Source organism: Acipenser ruthenus, chromosome 9 (genome assembly GCF_902713425.1).
Source record: "Acipenser ruthenus chromosome 9, fAciRut3.2 maternal haplotype, whole genome shotgun sequence".
Lineage (NCBI taxonomy): Eukaryota > Metazoa > Chordata > Actinopteri > Acipenseriformes > Acipenseridae > Acipenser > Acipenser ruthenus.
Genome location: NC_081197.1, coordinates 47,070,765 through 47,096,522, shown reverse-complemented (window position 1 = coordinate 47,096,522; position 25,758 = coordinate 47,070,765). Strand labels below are relative to the sequence as shown.

General features: G+C 35.9%; 1 protein-coding gene across 3 annotated transcripts in view; it reads left to right on the top strand.

The window, feature by feature from the left end:
* The window catches only part of LOC117405155 (E3 ubiquitin-protein ligase Midline-1), a 160,671-nt gene that overhangs the window by 45,120 nt on the left and 89,793 nt on the right, over nucleotides 1–25,758 (top strand). Inside the window, exon 1 of one of the 3 annotated variants that reach the window (XM_059030124.1) lies at nucleotides 25,178–25,292. The exons of the other annotated variants lie outside the window; for them this stretch is intronic. The gene's annotated coding sequence lies outside the window, so the exon portion shown is untranslated. Of the gene's footprint in view, nucleotides 1–25,177; nucleotides 25,293–25,758 lie in introns of those variants that run through there. 3 annotated transcript variants of the gene reach the window in all.

Here is a 25,758-nt window from a genome sequence, read left to right as displayed (position 1 = left end):
GGTGGATTCTGGTGGTATTTACTGAGAATAAACAAGGAGAATAAACAAGAGTGTTCAAGGAATGGGGGGGGGGGGGGGGGGGTTCATCAGTTGTAGATAACAGGGATGAATGGGTGTTTTAAATAAACTTTAACACTGTGAGTCTACAGTTATGCTTTTACATTGTGTTATTGGAATTTCTATTTTTTTTTTTTTTTTTTTTTTTTTTAAGTAATCAAGAGTTTTGGCCTTGTATTTGAATGTTTTTTTAAATTAAAAGTAGAAATACAAAACTGACTTTTCTTTGTGAATCTGCTAAATGATAAATGCTCATTCAAAAACTGTTAAAATCTACCAAGGTAGCAAATCTGCAAATGTAATACCAGCCAAAATGTCCAGTTATATGGTACATCATTAAGGATTTCCACTATCTTATTAGAAATGTACTGTTTAGCACTGATCTGTACATTCTACTGTGCCCCCTAGCATTTGAATAATGCTTTACATTACACTGATCTGTGTGTGATTAAACCTTTACAGTAAAATATGGGTTACTTACGATAATGATAATTAAACCACATTTATGCGTGCGTGTATGTATAAACATTGCATACTTAGCAGTAGCCATGACATGATGGCTGTGAAATAATTCTGATCATCACAAACAGGATTTTCAGGCTCATAAAAAATAAAAATAATAATAATAATAAAAAAAGCACATAGACAGGATCGTCGCTTCAGAAATTGCATTGATTTACTACAGCGTTACTCATCACCACAGCTACTTGTCTCGGGTAAGATTACACAATGTAACGAGAATCCCATGTTATGCCATAAAATGTTCTCCTGTTCATTTGAATTACCCACACAACATTTAGAATGTTGGCATACTCAAAACTCTTGTATCTGAGTGCTTCAGTTCACCAGTCAAAGATCATCCTTTAAGATCAAGTAAAGGGCAGGGTCACAGAAAAAATAAATAAGCAGGACAGGGGATCATGTGGTCAGGAATTTACCATCATGCAACCTCTTAACCTCAACCTCTGCCTTCTCAGTAACATTAAAGCAAATGCACTTTTTAGTTTACAGGCTAACCAAAAAAACCTGTTCTAAATTGCTGAACATGCTGGGTTAATTGTGAGCTATAGCAACATGTTAAAAGAGGTCACATGACATGTTATGACTAGAAAGTAACCATTTAAAACAAAAAAAGAATTACAAAATAATTTTTCCCCCTACAACTGTATACAGTAAAAAAAAAAAAGTAAAGTTGGCAAGTGGGTTAAACCCATTTTTAAAAGGACATTCTTCATTTGTGGTTTGAAAAGAGATCCAGGTTTCATAAGAATAAGAACATAAATGGTTGAGAATGTATCAAGAAACAGGAGAGGTGACAGGCCAATGCACCAGGGAAAGAGAATAACCACCACACATGTGTTATTCTACACCTGGAATAAAATACCCAGGGGAGTGACCATTGTGGTTCATACAGTCTTTCTTTTGGGAGAAATGGAACTATTTAATTTAGCCATTTCCATGAAATCTGATAAAGTTAAGTCAATACACTTCGGTGATTTGTTAAACACTGACACTGACATGTATTCCCCATGCCAAGACATTCTGTATATTCACATACCTTTGTTACTAGCTGATGCCGTCAGTGAGAAATGTAGAAAGTGCACTGGCAATCCTTCACAGTCACTAGCTATTCAGCACCTGCTTCCTTTTATTTTTTTTTAAATGTACGAGGGGCTCCATCATTTCTGGATAATAGAGTCATTTTTTGAGAAATTGTTGTACACGTACATTATATCCTACTTTACCACAATGATCTTTACCAACAATGCTGGCACTTTCATATTTTCTCCAGCAAGCACTGAACAAATACACAACGTAGGGTAGCTGTACAGCTATGGCCAAAAGTTTTGCATCACCCTATAGAATGAACTAATTCTGCTTCATAAAGTCAAATGACACCTGCTGAATAATGTCACGTTAACGTTAACATATACTTAACGAAAAACTGACAAAAATTGAAAGATCTGACATTTTGAAATCTAACATGAAATACTGTACTACTATTATGGTTTCAGGTAGACTTTTGCGATATCATTTTGTAGTTTCTTTGATTGCATGATGTTAAATAAAAGATCTAAATGATCTTCATATATGTATTTTTTATTATTATTATGACTTAATTGTAAAATTGTAGGTGATGCAAACCTTTGGCTAAAGCTGTACTGTATGTTGCCCGTTTTTCCCCACTCAGACTTGGCATCCCTGAATAAATAACGAGGCCATTTTCAAAGGCATGCAACATATTTTAATGGGAAATCTGGTCCGCCAGTGCAGTGGTAGCCTAAATATTATATACTGTGTACTAATGACGAATTGAAATGGTGACTGCCTGAAATGGTAAAACATTCAATGTCCCAGTACTGGCAGTGTATATTTCAATTCCGGTCATAAGTCGCAGATGCCTTTTGTAATTTAACAAAAATCCTAATAGGGAGTTTGGGGTCAGGAACCTTCTTTATTCACCCTGCTTTTGTTTAACCAGTTCTGTTATAGTTTTACCCCCTTCACTGGCTCTGCAAATGGTGTGCAGGATCCCGGAACCCAAAAAATACTGAATATAGTGTGGACTATAATTTAACCTTACACCACTAAAATTCTCAAGGAGCCACAGTTTAAAACACAATACAAAAAAAATAAAATAAATATTCTTTATCACTGGTACATCTATGGATAGTAATCATAATTTCATTGTACTGTATCTTTACTAGATACAATACTTGACTACCATTTTTCCTGAATCCTCAACTTGTCTGCATTCAGTTTGAGATGCACTCAAGCTTGTAGCCACATAAGTTTCCGAAAGTACTTGTGAATTGTTTGGAAAGTAAAACAGCTCTTCCACGGTATGCTTTCCAAGAATCATATAATCATATAATCTTGGTAAGACAATAAGAAATGATATAAAGCTTCTGCCTTCATCTATGTTGAATTGGTTTATTTTAGTTTTACACTGTGTGTAGTACTTTGACAAGGTTGGGGTGAATTTGATTTGCCTGCAATGCGTTTTTAGCTTTCCTATTATTTTCATAAGGCATTCCATTTTAGAAACACTCTGCTATAGTCAGCATGGAGAGGGCCACTCCTTCCTGACCATGTAACTTGTTGGTACACTCCATATGGCCACATGTTGCACCTACATTGGAATTCTTCTTGTGCTGGTTGTTCGCACAGATCTGACAGTAAGACAGCAATGGTTATCCCCCAGCATACATGCCCAAGTTACTATTGGTTCTCTTTCTAACATGCATACAAGATTTAAAGCTGCCATTGTGACACCACGTCCAATTGCCATGAATGTTAACTAGCTAGCAGCTGCTATAGTGCCAGACAAAAAGAGAATGTAAATCAATTGATGTTTTCTTTCCATTCAAGTATTTTATGACTTACTGACTGCGTAATATCAGTTATCATCCCAACTAGACCTCACAATAAGCAAGTTTAAACTCTTAATTGTTGTTCTACCTTAAATTACTTTATTATGCTGAGAATCAATTATTAACCAAGGCTCTATTCACACGGCTTCAACAAAAAGGTTCGTTGCTATTTGTGTGCTTGTTGGCATAGAAACACAAAAAGACCTTCTGTACCCAAGACAACAGCCATTCCCACAAATATACACAGTCAAAGCATACAAGATTTGTCACACAATATTAGATCTACAATATTTTACTTAATTGTGTGTGTGTATATATATATATATATACAATTGTAAGTCGCCCTTATCCAGGGCGACTTACAATTGTTATAAGATATCACAGTATTTTTTACATACAATTACCCATTTATACAGTTGGGTTTTTACTGGAGCAATCTAGGTAAAGTACCTTGCTCAAGGGTACAGCAGCAGTGTCCCCCACCTGGGATTGAACCCACGACCCTCCGGTCAAGAGTCCAGAGCCCTAACCACTACTCCACACTGTTGCCCCTGTATATATATATATAAAGTATTTTTTAAGTAAAACTGTTTCTTAATTGGTTATTAAAAATGCTCTGGGTCTTTTACAATCAAAAGCTTTGCAGGTAATGCTTTCTGAATCCACAAATGAAAAGAGGTCAAAGGGTAAGTATATTTATTGCCCAAAGGCAGTTAGGAACTAATTAATTATCTTACTATGTTTAAATTAGTATTGCCCTGCACTTTTCCATGATTTATATTATTATTTGTGTGTGAAATCTTTTGTAAATGGAAGGGGTCTGCCACCCTGTGTGGGGGTGGCCATCCTGTGAAATTGGATTGTTTTTTGTTTTACAACCATGAGCTGTTAGCAGTTTTATTCTGGTGGAGGAATGTCCCAGGAATGCCTGTGTGCTAAGCAAATTGTGGAGGGCTCCTTTTGTGTTCAGCAGCTAATGCCTCCAAGTGTGTTATTGCACTGCCAACATGTGACAATAATATCATGTGAAACAAAAATAGTGACCCAAAATGAAATCTTTCAAAGATTTTAGTGTTGAAGATTATATGTTAGTGGCTTCAGCTTCAGTTGAAGAATGAATCCTGGCAGTTTCAATACTAGAATCTAGATTCATTAGTTGCCTCCCACGTGCAGCTCATCACAGCTAAGAAAAAGTAAATCTCCTTTGGAGGTTACATTCCTGTGGATTTGTAACTTGTCCAAAGAGGATTTTAATTGCTTGTTTAGTGCATAGAAACCCACTCCTTTTGAGGATTATGGTAGTCATGTGTCCAATGATGGTCAAAGTCTACAGCATTGTTTTCTGATGACCTAAGGTATAGCAATGCCTTGCTGAAGATCTAAGACGAATGCCTGCTAAACTTGTTACTCGACAGTTATTCAGCAAATTCAATACAGGAACTGATATTTCAAAGGTTGTTATGAGGTTATTATCAGTGATTTTGTTCCATTATAAGTGATTTTGTTTATTTATTTATTTATTTTGTTTTATTTTAGTGAAATCTTAACATTTAATGTGCTTTATTAAAACAAAAAGCTATTGGCTTTGATTTTTAAGGGCACCGGAATCTAAGCCTCTTTAGGATATTAGGGCATACTGCAGTGGCGTTGATAAAGCATTCACAAAGATATCACTAAAACAACAATGAATAGTGTTCTTGGTTGTGCAAAAAAGAAATCAGTCTGGAATACCAGTTTTGGCTTAACACACTAGCCTATGTCTTCTAGCCTGGGTTCAAATCTAGTTTGGTTACAATGGAAATGAATTTTAATAAAGCCCCAATATAGTCCATATCACAAAAACAACATCTTTTTCCATCCTGTTTTAAAAAAAAAGTTCCCTCACCCCCTAAGGAGGGTCTCTCAAGAGCAGTCTTTGGTCACACTAGTAGGACAATGATATATAATATACTTTAAAGCCTTGTGGATATACTATCATGTTTCACATAGGAGTAGAAATTTCACATAGGAGTAGGCATAATAAATGTAGTCCCTAACTTTTGGCACTTGCCTCTTATTATATTTAAAATGATAAACTCATATTATTGCTGAAAGTGAGCACTTAATCAAGGCCAAATAACATTAAACATTATGGGGTAATTTGACTTTTTATTAGGAAGTAAAGCATGTTTACACTTATTAATCCCCTTGCTCATAAGCATGTTTTTATCGCAATGACCTCCTATGCCAAAACCAGTTATATATACATGTACAAGTGAATTACAAAAAAGAGTCTTAGTGTTAGCCCTTGTAGTTCATAAAAAAAAACAGGCTGATTATATATATGACGATGCACAGACTGTACATTCCTTTAGGGATTTAAGGACTTGAGTGGGATCTTATACAACACACACTCCCCAATAACTGGTGTCAGCAAGGTCTTCAAGCCATTTATTCCCTTCAGTACTGGAGATAAGTACTGCTTTGAAGTAAGAAATATAGTCATTGCTAGAATAATGTGTAGACCGATCTCATTTATCAATGTCCAAATTAAAAATAAAATCATATAAATCATAGAACAGAAACAGCTTTAATGTTATTGAATTCTCACCAACTTAAAAACAGTGATGGTGAAAACAATGGCCCAATTTTTCCACTGTGCTAAAATTAGGCATTGACTAATTTAATATGCGCAATAATCTCACTTTTTGTAAATTGAGTTATTCCATATTTTCCCTTTAACGTTTATTTTCATAGTGCAATTCCCTTACATTGGAATATTCCATGTATATGAAGGGGCATTTCCAACACTACTTAATAAAGGGGGAGTGGAAAGTCCAGGCAAGATTTAACATTTAGCTAAATATTTAACTGGCCAGCTAAATCTGGAGTTTGTATGCAAATGAGCTCAGTCCACTTTGTGCTTTCACGCAATTTGATTGGCTCTTGTAATGCTTACATTTGCATATGTCCCGATTAGCATTACAAGAGCCAATCAAATCGCGTGAAAGCACAAAGCGGGCAAAGCTCATTTGCATACAAACTCCAGATTTAGCTGGCCAGTAAAATATTTAGCTAAATGTTAAATCTTGTTAAGAGAATTCATATTTAGTTAAATATTTAGCTAAATGTTAAATCTTGTAACTAGATTTATAAATTATATCTGAATGTATTAATCTGGGGAATAAATACAAGATTTAAGTTAAATCTGGAAAAAATACATGTTAAAAATTAATGCTTTTTTTTACACATTAGTCTGCTGTATATATTACTCAAAAATAAACAAATAAACAAAATAACCTGTAGCAAAATTAGATGGTTGAAATATCAGATTTTTTTTATTTATACACAGCCTAGCTTTATGAGCAGATGTAACAGGGCGGAGGCAGGGGGCAAACCGACGACTCCTCTGCATTTGTGGTTATAAAGCTTTTAACCTCATCTTATCTCACTGACAGGGGACAGAATCCGTAACAGCAGTACATCACACAACACTGCCCTTTACACAGTCGATATGACTAATACGTATACGGCCACTACCCTACTTCGTTCACGTCATCCACATGTATGTAGATCTGCTTGGAGGAGTGCTCCGGGGGTTTACACACCTGGCTTCATAGTGGTTCAAAACAAAATGTACAGCCAACATAATTTTCTTAAAATGTCAAAGTTTAATCCTTATGAAAGATGAGGGACAGTGAGGCGTAGAGCTTCTCCTTACAGCTCTGCCAGATCACCTCAATTCCTACATGGTTTCACTGTTGGTCATTCATTGACTGTTGGATCCCTCAAGCAGAGCATGACAGTTGTTGTGTAGCAAATTTGTATTAAAATGTATCTGATACTTTTTTTTCTTAAATAATGGGCTTATCCGATTAATCTAAACAGTGATACATCTACTATTTATTGTACCAAAACTTTTAAAAACTTCTAATAAAACCCTCTCTTGTATTAGAGCACAGTTTACTGATAAAACAACATGCTGTAAATGACTCCCACGGACTGCCATCTAAACAAAGTAGTTTTCTATTTTATAAAAACATGATTCTTAGTGCTCAGAAAATATCTTGTGTGGAGTGCACAAGAAGTTCATTAAAAATGAATGCAGAAACACTTGAAATGGCTTGTGGTGTTTGCTCTCCCAACAGATTTATGGAAATACCTTTTATCTTGTATCCCTTATTCATCATATATTTATAATGCTGTCTTGTTTTAGTGTGCATGTATGTGTATTTTGTGTTTCAGTTCAGTAAAACCCCTATTATCCAAGCTAACTAACACCAGAGGGTGTTTGGATAATCCAATTTTACAGAATACCAGATAGAGATTGCAACCGAAAAAATCAAGAACCACTGTGCCACATGTCTTTAAAGAACTACAAATGCCCTAAATACTAATGATAGAACAACTGCAAATGCTGAACGCAGGCAGTAAAAGCGTCCAAAATTGAAAATAACACCAGTTCAGTTTTTCATGTCAGGTCGTTACGGAACAATTGAAAGAGCTTCTTTAGGAATGATTTTTGACATTGTGTCAAGCTATGGAAGAAATAAAAACTCAATGATGGTTTCACTAATAATATTCTTACTAAAATCACCCTGTCGTGTGAGAAAATCTTAGTAAATGTCCCCCTTAGTCTTCCAATAATGTATTTCATTAATAGCTAAGGAGAATAAAGGTTCAGTATTGAAGCAGGTTGTGAAAAAAGTTCACAGCTTTGACATAATGTGGCAACAGTGTGATAAGATATTCTAATGTTTGTCTTTGATTTTATGCTCAGGAATAATGATTTTACCCGATGTCTCTGTGATAGAGACAGAATGATTCTTGTTGATAAATCTTCCTCCAGAACTGTAAGGACAAGTGTAAAGGGAACAGAGTGCCCTGAACTGGATGGCCTGACAATTCATTCCCAGGGTTATCGCTCCAGAGGAAAAGCGATGTGGCAACTGCGGATTGGAGGAGAAACGGTTGCACTCGCTAACCAAGGGGGCGTGACTAGGGTACAAAAGGGGACGTGACTAGGTGATCTGTTCCTTTGTTTGTGGTTAAGAGAAACGTTGAAGGACGAAAGTAAAATAACCGTGCGCACTACAGCCACTGCCACAGTCTCACATTATAAACCAAAATGTGAGGTCACAAGGACGTTGATTATATACAGTTTAATTATAAAGTAACTGCTAGCAGACAGAAAAAGTATCGTCTGATAAGTTAGATTTTATTTGTACTTTTACAAAATGCATACTCTGTAAGTTATTCCCACGGCAGCAAATACCCGCTATAATCAGTGAATAATTATGTAGCAGGGTAGCATCAAGAATGAGACTCAGAGGCTAGAAACTGCAGTTAAAGCGCTGTTGGTGCACGTTTATTAACAAAATAAACAAAACAATACTAATGTCCCGCTTGGTATTCGCTTTCACAGACCAAAACAAAAGCACACAGCACACAGCACACAGTACCTAACTCATCTCCAAACACTCTCTCCCAAATAAAGGATTTTCTCCCTGTATATGCCATGTGGCTGGAGCCTAATTGATCATTCAGTTATTCAACTAAGGCCCCAGCCACATTCCCACATGTATTCTGGCAGTTAGGATTTTAACCCCCCCCCCCCCCCCCACTTAAGATGTCTAAGCAGCATTGTGCTCTAATCCCCTCTTCCACCTGGTCAGAAGTTAAAATTAGATTTTGTTCTTAGCTTAAGTACGGTTTATATCACTAAAGGCTTTCAAAATGTCAATTAAAAAAACTACACTGCAAGACTGAAAGCTTTAAACTTGTATTGGCCTAAAACAATTATTTATTCCACTGCTTTGGCCAGTATAATATACCCTCTGAACATAACATGGTACAACACATTGGTTTTTCATTTGAGAACAACATAAAAAACATCACTAGATCAAAAGCTTAGTGATTCTAAAAGATTGATTGCTGATTATACAGGCCACCAAAAACCACTTAAGATGGTCTTGAAATATGACTGAGCCCTATAGTGATCAAAGTCTCCTTAAAAGTTGCTGACGTGTGTATTTTTGTTGTTTATGTGAGATGCTTAGATGTCTAGGATCACACAGTATGTTCGTCTTAATCTTTTACTAAATCTTGTCATGTTGCAAAGGTTGTGGTTTATTTCATAGTGCAGTGTCTTGGTTTAGGCTTGGTTATATCCAATAGAGTGATGATTGATTACTGTAAATACCACTCCTTTTTAATTCCTAGTCCTTATAATCTATTTAGGGTAGCATCTGGGGGGGGTATGCTGTGAACCCTGCTGTGTGATTGTACCACTTTCACATTGACGTCGGCCTTATTTTACTGTCTTAACGCATGCAATAACCACGGGGAGACTGATACACATGAGTGGCTCCCTATTTCTTTGTCATATAATTTACAAGAACAGTCAGTAGTGGCACGGTCTGAGTTCAGTGTATTAAGGCTAAATACCTAAGTAAGAGCACCAATAATTTTTTCTGTGAATTTGGGGATTTCTATTAGACTGCTCGAGTGATATTTTCATTTATAAGCAAGATAATGCTTACTCCCTGGCCATAAAATAGTACCATTTAATTACTTCATCATTACAGTTGGGAATGCTAATAACGTTACATTTGAAGCCAGGTCAGAATTTTATGACCTTTATGATGAACACATTTACTACTTTATAATGCTTCCTGACTTGTATGTTTTCTGGAGACATGGATGCTGAAACTGTTAACTGTGTTACAATAGGCGTGGTATAATCTGACTTCACAATATGACACCAACAGTTTATTTTCCCATCCTTAAGAGAGTGTCATTGCTGGAGCGTTGATTGAGCCCCCAATACACCACTTCCTACAGCACCTCATGTTCATTGGAGGTCTCCAATCTGAAAAGCGTAGCAGGTTCAACCCTGCTACATCTCTTTGATCTAACAAGATGAAAGTCCAAGCCAAAAGATTATCATTGGTAGTGTCTTTTGAGAAAGATTCTGCTAGACAAGAGGATAAATATTTACCCAATAGGACTGAAATTTAAATTGTTCTGTGGATAAACACAATATTAAAGCTCTAGATATGTATTGCTGGGAAGCAGTTTGTTACAGTAATTGATTAGGTGGAGTAAAGTCAGGAGGATATTTAGCTTAAAATAGAAATCACAGCCCAAGAGAGATAAATACACCACTGACCTTGTTTTGTTTGTCAGCTGAGTTTATCGTCCCTGTTGTTTAGTATAAGGGCCTTTTTCTCTGACACTTGCTTCAGTAGTTTAAGCTGATTATTTGGTATCTGACCTTTTAGACTTTACCTCAGGGGACCTGAAGGACCACCAAAGTGGAGGTTCTAGTTTGTGTAATAACCACTGTAGAACTATCAGCAGCATTGTAGTAAAACTGATAATACATTACACAGGCTATTTGACAAGTTACCATTGACAATTTAATTTATCAATTTTTATTTAGCAATCAACTGCTTTGAAATACCAATTAATAACTTCTAATGTGCGTTAATCGAGAGAATAAGGTGTACAAAAAAGATGTTGTTAAAAGGAATAAAAGAAGTCTTGAATGTATTTTGATATACAGTACACTATTTTTAGAGCTCAGGAATATTAACATGATCATTTATTTGATTTAGGTCAGCTCTTAGTTAGACCACAGAAAATGAATGTTGTACAAAGCATCCCTTTTGAACTTATATTTAATTTCTGTGGCAGCAAACCACACATATGGGAGAGCTACCGAGTTATTCACCAGATCCTCTAGGTCTGGGAACGAGCTTACAAATCCACAGGATGTAACTACTTAATGCATCAGTTCACTTTATTGCATAGCTGTGGGAAATCTGTAAGAGTAGCTGCCATATATATCCATAAAGTGAACACTAAATCTGAAAGAAACTACGGTAAAACAAAAACCAAGAAAATCATACATTGGCTGCTTGTCTTGGATATTTATTAATGTGTGCAATAAACACCTTTTTAGATTATTACGTTTTAGAAGTTCTTTACCTTAAACATGAAAACAGCTGTACTAATACCAGGGTCGTACTGCATGTAAGTAGTAATGTTTAAAAGCGGTTCTATAAATCACAAGCTAGTTTAATATAGTATAGAGATACCTAACATAACTGTTTAGACCCACCACTGTTTAAATAAGAACCTACTGATATTCATAAACTCATCATTACTGTGTAACATTGTTCTCAAAGTGAATTCAACTTTGCATTTTTTTTTTAATATAATTTTTGGATTCAAATAAATAAATACATAAATACAATTCCCAAATGTTTTACACTTCAGCACAGTTTACTTCCATCAGTGTCTTCAATTAAAACACTTCACAATTATCACAATTATCTTCTGAATTGTAGTGACTTCAAATTTTTCCAACCTTGGACAGAATAGATGAAAATGCATGAAACACAAATAAAAAAAAATATATCTCCTAAGGCTATTTGGATTAACATTACATGCAAAAAGGACTCACAGGCAAAGATTACAGGTTACTTCAGGGTTTGCTCTGACTAAAAGCATGAGATTAGTAATGGACTAATCCCTCATAATGGAAAAGACTTTGAAACATAGTAGCCTTTTGAACACGTTATCCTAACCCACTGACAGACTGCTAAATGCTAAATGATGGATGTAAAGACATGAGAAAATATCTGCTTACAGTTCATTGTTTGCAAAGCTGACGGAAAGAGAGGCAAGGTGCACCTTGTTTTGATCCAACAGTAATCAAATTAAAAAATGAACCAGCAAATGCATTTTGGCAATCTGTTTTGCGCTTGCAGATGTTTTAAATAAGTTCCTTCCTCAAAAATGCCTGTTATTATTTGAGCTAAACAAGAACATTTTATACTGACCATAATCTCTTCTGGCACATTCACTCAGAAAATGATGTAATGTAGGATTCGGTAAAAAATATGATAGAAAATATAGTAGTCAAACTATGCAATAGCATGCTATATTTTTGGTCCAGCTTGGTTCCATTCCAGCTCCTCCGTCAAACATAATTTAAAATCGTTTAATTGAACCACTTAAACCTCCATCATGGCCCAAAAGTAGTTCGGTATTTATTTTTACATAACCTGGAGTAGAATGACCCTCCAGGACCATGACTTGGACACGCCTGCTATATTTAAATATAGTACAGTTATGATTACAGAGCAAACAAGGCCCTTTGCAATCAACTGAATCTTTTTCCCTTAGGGCGGTGCCCAATGGCGCTGCACTAGAGATCTTCTACTAATAATAGTGTAACGGCCTCGGCATTTGCACTGCAAAAGGAATGCTGGCGGCATGATTTTTTTAAAATTTGGAAACTACAATTATTTTTCCCCCCGATTTTTCTTCCAATTTAGAATGCCCAAATATTCTACCCTGCTCACCACTGCAACCCCCGCACTAAGTTAGGAGAGACTCGCACTTGCATCCTCCGAAACGTGTCCCGTCAGCCATCCACTTTTTTTCCACACTGCAAGCCTGCCGTGAAGCCATTAAAGAACTACAGTGTCGGAGGACCATGCAGTTCTGAGTTGCACACAGGCAGGCCTGCAGGCGCCCAGCCAGTCACAGGGGTCGCTAATGCGCGATGAGCCAAGGATTCCCCAGCCAACCTAAACCCTCCCCACCTGGGCAGTGCTTGGCCAATTGTGCGCCGCCCACTGGGAACTCCCGGCCACAGTCGGCAGTGACATAGCCTGGATTTGAACTGGCGGCATCCAAGCTATAGGGCGCATCCTGCACTCCACGTGGAGTGCCTTTACTGGATGCGCTACTCGGGAGCCGCCAATAAACCCCTTATTTTAACAAAACACATGACTTAACAAGTTTCTCTCGCAGTCTGTTGTCAAGTGCTGGTGTTACATTCATAAATAATCCCGGCTCCAGGTGAACCCTAAAAACAGTGTCATTAACAACACTAGCCAGCTGAAATGAAAGAGCAACAATGTCTATATTGTTGCACAGTCCACCATCTCAAAAGTATAGACAAACTCTTCTTGTATTATGATACATGTTGTGGGGACTAAATCTCAGGGGAACAAACTGTCTTGGGGACAAATTGTCACGTGGATGAATTGTCGCAGGGGTGAATTGGTCAGGGTCAAATTTTTGTGCACAAGTATATGTCAACCTATTGTATAGGAAGCAACTACTGAACATTGTGGAGATCTGGCTGCCATAGCAGAAATGTAAGCTAATCAAACATTTGCCTCCACCACAGCTCATTTCTACCAAATACAGGTGCACTCCACTTATCATGGACTCCAAGGGACAATGGAAATCAGAACTTTATAAACAAAGTATGTAGTAAACAAAATTCAAAATGCTGTATGTATCTGCAAACATAAATACTTTAAATATAAAAACAATACAAGAAAGTTTAACTGCCACAGAACAGGAGTTTATTATTTGTACAAAACATACACCTGTGGCCCATACAATGTAATAAGTAGTTCCATTTTACAAATTTATATTTTTGCTAAATGTAATTCAGATTGTATACGTTACACATTTGTGCCTACAAAAACATAGAAGAATAAAAGTGACTGACTGACGCCTGACATCACAAATGCCACCATGACTGTCATTTACTGTGCTGGATGTACCTGATTTGTGCAAAATATCTATCTGTGGAACAAGAAAACTGTACATATTAAATGGTACTGTATGTATGTATGTATGTATGTATGTATGTATGTATTATTATTATTATTATTATTATTATTTATTAGCAGATGCCCTTATCCAGGGTGACATATATTTGTTACAAGCGACTTGCAGTTGATACAAACTTTATTAACTATAAAATACTTATTCTTCATTCAACATCCACTTGGTAAACTTCAATGAGCTATGCTGTGCTTTTGGTCTTCTATAAAGATATAAATGATATTTCTATTACGTTATCACATAAACAAGCATCACAATTCATCGATACAGGATTACGGTGTGCTACCTTCACACCACGGAATCTGTTATAAAGTGGCATTGCCCTGGCTCCCATTTGCCCCATAACGCCATTACAGTAATACTTATACTACAACACTAATAGCACAGACTTCTAATTATCACGGCTCCCAACTATAACATGGGCTTTAATGGGGAATTACTATGGTTAAAACTGACTAGTTTATAACATACAGTATATACCGTTTAATGCATAGTCTTGCTGTTCTACTGGAAAGTCTTTTGTGTTTAATACGTACATGGGGGCATAGCTAGTGATCCCCCCTTATCACGCATGTCTCATCAATACGTTGTAAAGGGAACTGTTCTAACAGGATCCATTATAAGTGGAGTGCACCTGTATGCCAATTGTTTTGGTAAGATGTGGACTGGACCCCGAAGCTCATTTCCCATGGGGCACCAACAGCCATGACATGAAGTATTGACCTGGATTGCAAATCAATAAGCAATTTGGAGCTACAAGGTTTCATATCTCTCATTCATTGAGCCATCGAGCTCTAAAATAATTTGTGTGAGTCTGGTATAAATCATCCTACCAGACCAAGTAGTATCCCAGTTGGATCTGTATTAAATATTGATGATACAGATAAAAAACAAGAAACAATCAATCAGTGAATAATGTTTGCAATATTTAAAGTTACGACACAATTGCCCAAGATACACAACTATATGTTTCTGTAATGACATACTGAAAATGTAAAAACCTTGTGATTATTAGATAAGGTTGCTGTTGTTTGTGAAAATACATGTCTTAGTTCTTATCTATGCTGGAAAAACAGACCTCAATCCATTTGTTTTCTGGCACTTGGCAGCATCTTAAACTTGAAGATATTCTTACCAATGAAACAAAATACTTCAACAAGCAGATACCCCAAGGCTTATGCTAGGGTTACCATATGGCTCCAGATTAACCGGACGCTTTGAGACAGACCGGGATTTCAAAATTCCCCCTAAATTGAAAGTAATTCACGTATAAATGAGCTCCACCTTTGCTGAGATTAATCCTGCTGTGGTGGAATTGCTTGGGCGCAGCAAACAATTCACACTGATCAGCTGCTTCTGATCAGATCTTAATGAACGAATAGCTAATTTATCGATAGAGCAACGAGATGATGATGCGATTGTATTTGCAGAATAATATGGGCGATTGAATTTTAACAAACAGAAAAAAATAGCGACTGGCTGCAATTCATTCTTAGTATAATACAATTATTTGACGCACATGCGGGTATTTAAGCACCATTCTTAATTGTAGCTAAGGATGGTTCATTTACACCTTCATTTATTTCAATTTAGGGGCAAGTCTGAAATCCCGTTCTGTCTCACAGCGTCCGGTTAATCTGGAGCCACATGGTAACCCTACTTATGCAGCCCACAATTGACAACAGAAGGCTTTTTTTTAACAATGATGTAAATAAGACAGCCACCATCTCATTTTCAGATTGCTTCAGTTTAAAACTATTTTTTTTCACCAGGAATGAGGTCTATGGGGTTTACTTTTTCAAGTGGTGCCACAGTAAGTTATCTCACATGTAAATGGAGCATAACATGTTCCCATGTTAAACCAAGTTTGTCTGTTTACATCACAATTGGTTGGAATACTCATGGGACAAAAAACAAGCTACAAATGCATCGCATGTAATATATTTGTGAATGTGTGTGATTGTGTGTGATCGGCTCCCAGTGGACGTTAGCCTACAGCTCAAAACTACTTCACTATTCAATGCAATGGCAGTCTCTGTTAAACAGAGACCCAGAACAGAATTAAAATGGTCAGGTCAGTGCTGAGATTTGCTTGCAGTGCTGTGTAGGGCGCTATGGAGCCTGCCAGTACCATGCATTAAAAAAAGACTGTCGTGAGAGCAAGCAAAAGACATCACCTGTCAGTGTCCAAGTGTACACCACTGTCTACACAGTGCATTCTGCTTCTGAATAATGACATTTCATTTCATTATATTAAGGAAATGATGGAGAACTAAAAAAAGAGTGAAGCTGCAGTCTGAATACCCATCAGATCCCAATTACAGTGTTATGTACTTCTTGTCATTTGTTATTTATTTAAAATACATACTGTCTACTTTTTAAACTTTTGATTCTATGTAAATGCCTTGTTAAATAGTAAATCAATCAATGAACTGTAGTAGAGATTCTAGTATTAGGTCAAATTACTTAGTACATATAAATATAAGAAGGCATTTTTCTGAAATGGATACAGTGAGAAGATTTCTGTATTTATTATAATGTGATATATTTTGAAGCATTTTTTTTTCCTTTAAATGTGATGAGTGGAGTTAGCAGTAATTTACTTTTGCATGTGAGAATAACCTCTATTAAATTTGTGACCTGGAAGTAGTTCCATCAACAGTGTCTCTCGGATGTGTATCATATGTTTCTTCCATTGACATTCCTGAAATGCATCCTTTTAGCCCTCGTCTCCAATTACAGCACTTAGCTTTTAATTTAGACCTTAAACTCCTTGAACTTGAACATGAAATATGAGAGGCCAATGTGATTCAATGAAGTAAGGAATGAAGTTGGAAGAATTATATCTTTCCTTTTTTAAAAAACCATATTGGACAGTACAATAAATGAGTCACACAAAACATAATTGTATCCACTAAAAATATATAGTATACATTTCTATTCATACTCTAGATATAATACACTGCTTTTAGTTTCTGTAGTTTCTGTGCTTAATTCACTGATGGGTTTGTCAGAAAAATAAGACAAGAGTGCATGTCAGAATTTCCAATGGAATTTTAGAATCAGATTTTATTTTCTAACATTGTTATATTTCGTTAACTTTGGTGGAAAGACTATTTCTCTTTAGGGGTCGGATTGTATTTTAAACCACCTAGTGCATGCCTCAGAAATACTGTTTTCAATGAATGAACAAATATATCTGTTTTGTGCATTAAAACATTTGAACCTGCAGACATGACTAGAAACCCTGCAGGAATAACCACATGATCTAAGGAAAGGAAATGAATTAGCTGAAGTCATCACTGCCACATAGAAAAGGAAAATCAACTCATTATGTGCAGTTAACCCCAAGTATCTAATTTCTTTATACAATAACACCTCTTCTTTTAACCTATTTTAACTTCATTTTTTCATTTATTGCAGGTGATAGTGCTGCTGTATATCATTATGAAAAATGCACACTATCCTCTTAGTTTTATGATACCAAACTGGGTTGCCTCGGTTATTTTGCTATTCAACATGGCTATAAAAGATTATATACATAGAGATCAAGCCACAAATCCTAAAAGTTAGAAAGAGTTGGTGTTTTTGAGCTAAAATTCTGTCTAAATAAAAATGGTATATCCTATTAAAAAGGAAAAAAGGAAAAATTTTAAAGAATAGGATCTTTGAATGAAAAAAATGGCAAGTACCCCTGTATAATTACAATACTTGATTTAGATACAGGTCTTATGAGATTGCAGACATATTACATTTTTTATTATTTAGTATAAAATAAGGGTTAAGAAAAAAGAAGGGGGAGATTGACAACCACGTTCTATGTGGATTTTACTCCTCCTGTCTGTAACATTACATTTCAAATGTCATCTCTCTGATTACTTTAACAGAGCTCATACAGTCCACTATCGCAGGCTCTAATTTCTGACATCCAGTAAATAAATCTGACGATAGAGCTGCTCAGGTCTGCTGCCACAGAACTGCTTGCAAAGGCAAACGCAAGTGTTCAGTACAATGAAATCTTTTCCAGGTCACTTACCATTATGAATCACTTTTTGTGACTGACCTGCAGTAAAGGCACATTATCCCAGCAAGGGATGGGGGTGGGGATGGGGTCAAATAAATCAAAGCCACATTATACTGAATGAAACAGCATTTGAGTGAAAGTGATTGACATGCCCCTACGCCCCTGTGAAGCTACCAGTCAGTGTTTGGAAAGTCCACTTGAAAAGATGCAACTAGCAATCCAGGCTCCAGTAGCAGACTTTCCCAGACGTTGTGATTGCAGTGAATCTTCTCTTAATTCAAAATTCTCTTAAAAGGATCCCCTGGATAGTCAATTTAAAACACAGTTCAGTTTCCAGCTGTGTTGCCTCTTTAATTCTCCAGTTATTTATTAAAGGGTTATTGGGATCGATTTTGCGTGTGGCAGAACGCCCGAGGGAGGCATGACCACAGAAGTTGTGGTACAGTGTTTGTTGTTTTGTTTTTTTTCAGTGACAGTGCTTGAAAAGATTCTAAATTTCAGCTGGCTTCTACCATAGGAGTCTTCATTGTTTATCAAGAATCATCCCATGAATGAGCCGGATGGCCAATAACCTCTAGAGACATGTAGTGTCGAGAGGGTTGTGTGGGGTTATTCATAGCACACAATGAAGATTTAGTACGTAATCTTTTTATACCACAAAGTTTCCTACACATTTAAATGTCAAATTTAACTTCATATTTGTTATTTATGATAACTATTATATGGTTTGTCTAATGTGTGATGCTCTGTGGCCACTGCACAGCCTCTGTGTCTTTATCAGCTCTTTAAGTGATACATTTCGTTATCACAGATAGGTTTGTATACAGTCTATGATAATCCAAAACATGATTTTTGAATGAAATGCTGCATAAGGCAAAAACAAGACTATCAGCTTTAAAGCATTGAGAATCAAGGCCATCTCCTGTTAGGAGATATACATGAATAGAGTTGCACTAAGGAAAGGTCAAAAGAACAAAAGGTTCTGTGATGCATGAGAGAGAGAACGATAACAAAGGATGTGATGGTGAGCTTCACTATAGATAGCGGGGTCAAGGATGCTTAGAGAATTAGTATAATAAATAAAGATAGTATATGCTGGCATATATATATATATAGGCTACAGTGATAGTGATACACTTTCAACAAGGAAACATAGTGGAATATGAATATGAATACAGTGTGCTCCACTTGATGTTGTTGATGTGAATATTTGCTTATTAAATATTTAGTATTAACTACTGAGACACTTTTAAGATAGATTATGATGTTTGTGATGGGATGTATATATATATATATATATATATATATATATATATATATATATATATATATATATATATGTGCTTTCATGTTTTGGAGCAGGCCCAAAAATACCGAAGATTCATACAGGATGGTCAAGAATAATTCCACACTCCTGTTGGCACTTTGTAGGAAGAGCCTGAAACCTATTGAATAGACTCAGTGGAGAAATCCAAATGGAATTAGCCTTCCTGGACCACCTGGCTCCATAACAGCCAGAGATTTAAGATATATTATATTTTCCTAAATTAAGGAAATCTAGCTTTGTGATGGATTTCGGGGAGTAAACCATTTTGTCATAGGGCTGGTTCAGTACAGCCAAACCTTGTTGGATCGAGATACACACACAGGACTGGCCCAGTTCAAAGACGCATAAAATAAGAAAACCAGTGTGTTAGTAGATACATTAGGTCTTGGAACATACAGAAGATGGGATTATATACAAAACCAATGTGTGGATTTCTTTAGACGTGGATAAATAAAAGCTGATGCTAACTAAATCAACAGTTTTTGAAAGCACAAATGTTTTCCACTTTGATATACAGAAGTTGTTCAGGGTGCTTATAGCAAGTGCCTCTCAACAGTTGGCCCTGGTCATCATCAGTACTACCACTAGCACATTGTCAGTTTCGTTTTACTGGTGACAAAGGGAAAAGATGTTTCTGTGACACAGGATGAGATTGATTGCTTTTTTAATTTGTTTATTGTACCTTTCAATTGGAGTGGGGCTTTTGTTTTCTCTAGCTGGACTGTCCTGCAGTTTTGATGCACATTTTGTACTAATTATATTAATTGTTATTGTTATTATTAGTAGTAGTAATAGTAATGTAGTAGTAGCATTAACTGTATAAACATTCCTATTAAAAATCATTGAAATCTTGTATTTACCAGCTGTAGTTTGAGCTGAAGTTTCCTTTTTTAAGTACATAATTTATAAGACAAGTATGAACAAAAAGAGAATGGCCAAAGACTTAAGATGAAAACCAGTTAGCATGTCCAATAATACATCACTAAGAATATTTTCTTTACATTAGAAGAAGGGATTATTTTTAAATCCTTAAGACACTCCTTGTGCATTGGCACACTGAAGGGTTTGGCCACATGCCTGGGGTATTTATTTATATAATTAGTCTATGTTTTCCACAGTGATTGTCAACTGACAATCTCTCAGCCATATGGTGCTTTCATACATAGGCTTGGAAAAGACATGATATGCCTAATAGATGTTTAAATTATCCAAGATAGTTATCACATAATGTGTGGGGTATAGAGGGGCTGGTGTTCTTTTTTTTTAAATGCTATTTAATACTAATATTGAAGTTGATCAAAACTAGTGTGAATTTAAAAAAAAAAAATTGTATTGTAAAGAGCTGTGCTATGCTTTCAGAACAATGCATCTCTGCTGTTACAATTGTACTCTCAATGCTTCCAGTAAATTAAAGAAAACATAAAAGGATATATGTATAATTTTAATAAACCTGCACATATTTTCATCTTCTTTTTTTTTTATTGGCTGTCACTTTAAGCAGACTTTTATTAGCACAGAAACAAATCAGGTGGTTGTTTTTTTGTTTTTAATCATTTTTGAGAAATGGGGTTTTAAATAGGAGGCAATGGTGCACTGAAGCTTTTTAAATGTGCCCCAGCTGTGTATAAGGCTTAGTTATATGACGTGATCCATCACCAGATCCCCAAGGTTTACTTTCACTATGTTTATCTGTTTTATCTCTTTGTTTTTTTGTGATGCATTGGGGAACTGGGAGTTGGGCATTTTCCACAAAATAGATTGACAGTAATGGGAGCAGCAGCAGCTACGAAATAATACAGTTGAACCAAAGGCTCCTCAGTGTGATTCATGCAACTCTGAACATACAGCAGGAATACCAAAAGGGAGGGGCCAGGGGATGGTGTCAGAGATGCTCGATGGTGGTGGTTTGTTTAGGTCCAAGCTGAGGTTTATGTGAGATTCATCTACCAAGCATTGACTTCATGGAGGTACAGCAGCTTTCTTTCTTCTTTATAACTGTAACAATAGTTTATAACAAAAATGTTTCACCTTTTTTAGTTACTTTGAATTGAATACAAGTCTGCATGCCTTTTATTTTATATTTTTTTTTTATATATTTTTTAAATACTTTTTAATTACTGTATATTACTTCATATTGTATTATTATCAGCTTAACAAACAGTGTGGTATATTTAGCCATAATCCTTTTAAAACTGTTTTAGAATTGTTTATTTGGTATTTTTTTACATGGGTTATACGGGTTATCAAGGTAAAAAAAAAAAAAAAAGTAATATACAGTAGGATCTCTTATGCCCAAATTGCTCCACCGTCATGAGCAAAGTTCATATAACAGTGATACTGACGGAAAATGTTGTGGGGCACTTCTAGGATAATGATTTGGACAAAGGGGGATTCATCTTTACATACTGTATACTGCATACTCAACACAGTGCATACATTTTAAGTTTAATATCATTCATGATATACTGTACATATAGTTTTTTTTTTTAGTTTTTTTAGTGATCCCAATATCATTTCTAGGTATTTTGCAGAATTGTGATATATATATATATATATATATATATATATATATATATATATATAGTAAACCTTGCAATAGAAATGAAGATAGTCCTTCGATTTTAACATAATACTTTTTAGCCAGAAAAAAGTTTGCCAAGTCCAGAATACATACATAAGTATGAATGTACTTCATTATGATTAGTAAAGCAGAGTTTCCATAGATCTTTTGAATAGTCTGGGGAGTCAGCTGTGATTGTGAACAGGCTTGTGTTTCATGTGGGTGAAGTGGAGACAGTTTCTCAACCACACCTTGGAAATGCTGCTATGCTTCAGATCATATTCCAATAACAGAATAAGAAAAAGAAAAAGAACAAAAATGTATCAGCCTTCTAACACTTTGAATTGGGCTTGACCTTGAGTCACTCTTTGAATTGGGCTTGACCTTGAGTCACTCTTTGAATTGGGCTTGACCTTGAGTCACTCTTTGAATTGGGCTTGACCTTGAGTCTTTGGTTTGAATCACAGACAGTGATGTTCATTTGGAATCCTTTTCCTACGTCCGAGAATTACTGGAAGGATCTAAAATCAAACTCTTTTACCAAATGCACTAGTACTCATCTACTTTGGGGATTTCATACTATTCCCAGGTATGGTTACTGCAAAATCATGAATGAGTGAGTGAGGGTGTGAGGGAGGGAGGGAGAGAAGAAGGACTGTGATAGTACCTGCATGTGTATTGTGGTGTCAGATCTGACATGGAGGTGATTAAAAGTGCTGGATAATGTTTGGAAACAGTTAAAGATTACCTCTGGCTATTTCCATGGTATGCTTAATGCAATATTACTGTAATTTAAACTGATAAATAGCAGCACAGTGCTCCCTCATCAATTCACTATCTGAAAAATATTGAGAGCAGGAATTAGCAAAGGATTCCTTCACACAGTAAATTATGGCCCTGTACAATTTACTGTCAAGATGCTGTAACCGTGAACTATCTGAATTGTACTACTCCGCAGATCTCCCATTATTAGGGAACAATTCTGTTGTATTCAGCCCCTTTGATGGTCTTCACAAAGCGATTCCACTGCGTATGCATATGTACTTCATATGTTTTTAGTGTGAACTAATACCTACTGTAATTGTGCATTATTAGTTTGATTATAAGTCTGATTTGTAAACTCTAAACTATTGTCTTACCTATATTTTTACCTATAGATTTTTTAAATGTTGTTTTTTTTTATTATTTATGCAACCTTTCGATACAGTTTGGTTTCTAATTGTTTTTCCTGAAATTCTAAATATCTACAAGAAAAATTGACATGTTTGATAATGATAAGCTAGTATGTAACAAAATGTAAATGTGGTCACTCAGATTCCTAATTAAAATGTAAAGAATCCTGTTCTTTCATTGTTGACAATTTTAGTCAATCATTAATACCAAAAGGGCAAAGGCTATTATTGTCAATGATTTAAATCCATACAGCATTGTAATACAGCAGAGTACTTTTTATTAAGAGTAGAAAAAGAGTAGAAAAAAATATATATATTTTGCTTATCTCAACCTTAACTAGCTCTGAATTGGCCTAACCTAACCTAACCTCTGGGTAAACAAGCGTGTTGTAGTTCACAGATAACATGCATATGCAATTTAATTGTTTCTCCCTTAGAAAAAAAGATACTGCCAATTAAAAACAACACCAGCAATGACAAGTCTCTCAGAATGCCTATCTTGTGGCATACATATTGTAGGTTGTAAATTCATCATTATTGGTTGCTTAGCTGGCAGTGTTAGTCAGGGTATTTTTTTCCATTAAAGACTGAATTATTATTGTTTGAATTCCAAATGCTGCAATAAATGAAGGTTGTTTTTTTTTTTGCCTTCATTTTATTTATGTAGCAAGCCTGTCTAGGGAATAGAGACAGAGATACAAATTTCTCCACCTACCGGATGGTCCATAGGGGCCACATCCCTCAAGTCATCACTTTAAGTTCCTAATGACCCGGCAACAGAAGTGGCACTTCTCAGGTAGAATTGTCTTCTGTAGGAAAGCTTTTCTAAACAAATTGGTTTCCCTTCAAACCTCGCGGATCCCTCCTGATATAGAAGGAATGGAAGGAATAGTCATCAACGAGGGAGCCAAAACAAGAGACAAGCAAGCTTTTATTTGAAATCTGGAAAACTTGCAATGCATAGACTAAAAGTGCTTGTTAGTAAGTGTCAAACACAGGCAAGGAGCTGTTGTAGTCAACCATAGTAACAGTAGCAGCAGCAACAACAGTGCAAGGTAAGCCTTAGAACCAAAACTTGGATTATCATTTGATATTGCACTCTTTTATATAGACTTCATGCTGCCAAATTGTGTACATTTAGTTCATGCATTTTAAAATGGTTAACTGTAGAAATTCAAAGTTTAACATGCTGCAAATATATGCGTTTGGGAAATTCAGCTCCTGTCTTCATTCCTAGTCTCCTTTACCATGTTAAGAAATTAAAATTGAAGCCGTGCAGCATTTTAACTAAGTATTGGAATAACTTTGTATGCCTGCGTTTACTTTACATGATTAGTTTTTCATTTTGCTTTTATATAGTTGACAATTCCATCTTTTTGAGTATTACATCAGTGTTCATTGATAAGAAATTAACACTAAAAGCAATTTGTTGAGTTTTATATATTGTATACACTTGCAATTCTCATTATATCATATCTTTTTCTTTGTTTAGATTTTTCTGATTGTGCATTTAAGCTTATATTTAGATCCAAATTCACACACAGCATACTCTACACATGCAAATATACAGTATAAATAGACAGATGCAAAATGTGCACATGCATTCAGATTTAGTAAATGTTTCTGTGGCTCTCACACAGGAGTTTCACTAGCAGTTGCATTTTTAATCTTGATTCTAATTAAGTATATTGTTCTCTATCTCAATTGGAAATCAGTGTGGTCTCTCCCTGCTAACAGTGAGCAGCATTTGTCCACTTTGCTGACAGCCTCCTGAACGGTGGAGGGATATTGGTTGCTCAGACTTTCCACGGTCTCATGTGCACTAGTGGTCCAGTGGCAACAATAAAACCCAAGAGAATCCTGTCTGTTCTAATCAATAGGACTGTGCTCTTTCTCCTGTGAGGGAGATTAAGAAGGATGCCTGTGTGTAGTGAATTTAAGAAAAGGAGCCAAACAGAGAAAACTAAACACAAGGCTCAAAGACCAAGCTCTTGAAGGATTTTCTCTCTCTCTCTCTCTCTCTCTTTCTCTCTCTCTCTCTCTCTCTCTCTCTCTCTCTCTCTGTCTCTTTATTCAGTGCACTTTTCTTTTGACTTCCCATGCAGAGCAGCGCTCATTTTTCCTTCTACATGAGAAACTGGTAAGCTCTGTTTACGTATGCTGTGCCTTGGTAATGTATGCTTCATTATCCAACTGGTTTAGTTGTGTGAGGGGAAGTCAGCTGGTTTTGTTGTTGCGAGCTCAGAGGCACTGTGTCTCATTTATACAGCTGTCTCTCAAAAGGAAAGTGTGTTTACTGTACTGAGCTGTAATTCTGTTGCTTGTTTCTTGTACAGTGCTTTCCACTTTGCTGACAGTAAGTTAGTAGAAAACCAGTGTGTCATAATATTATACAGTCTATGTGTGTGGTTGTTATATTGCAGCTGTTTCTTTAAGTCAGTTGCCTTGGAGAAAGATGTAACAAAGTAGTTAATTATCATTGAATTAACATACACTTTCGTGCTTTGTGACATGGAAACATAGGAGGCTCAAAGCTCATTAAAGATATATAATAACAGCTGACACAAACATAACGGTTGACTAAATCAACACATGAGGACAATCAG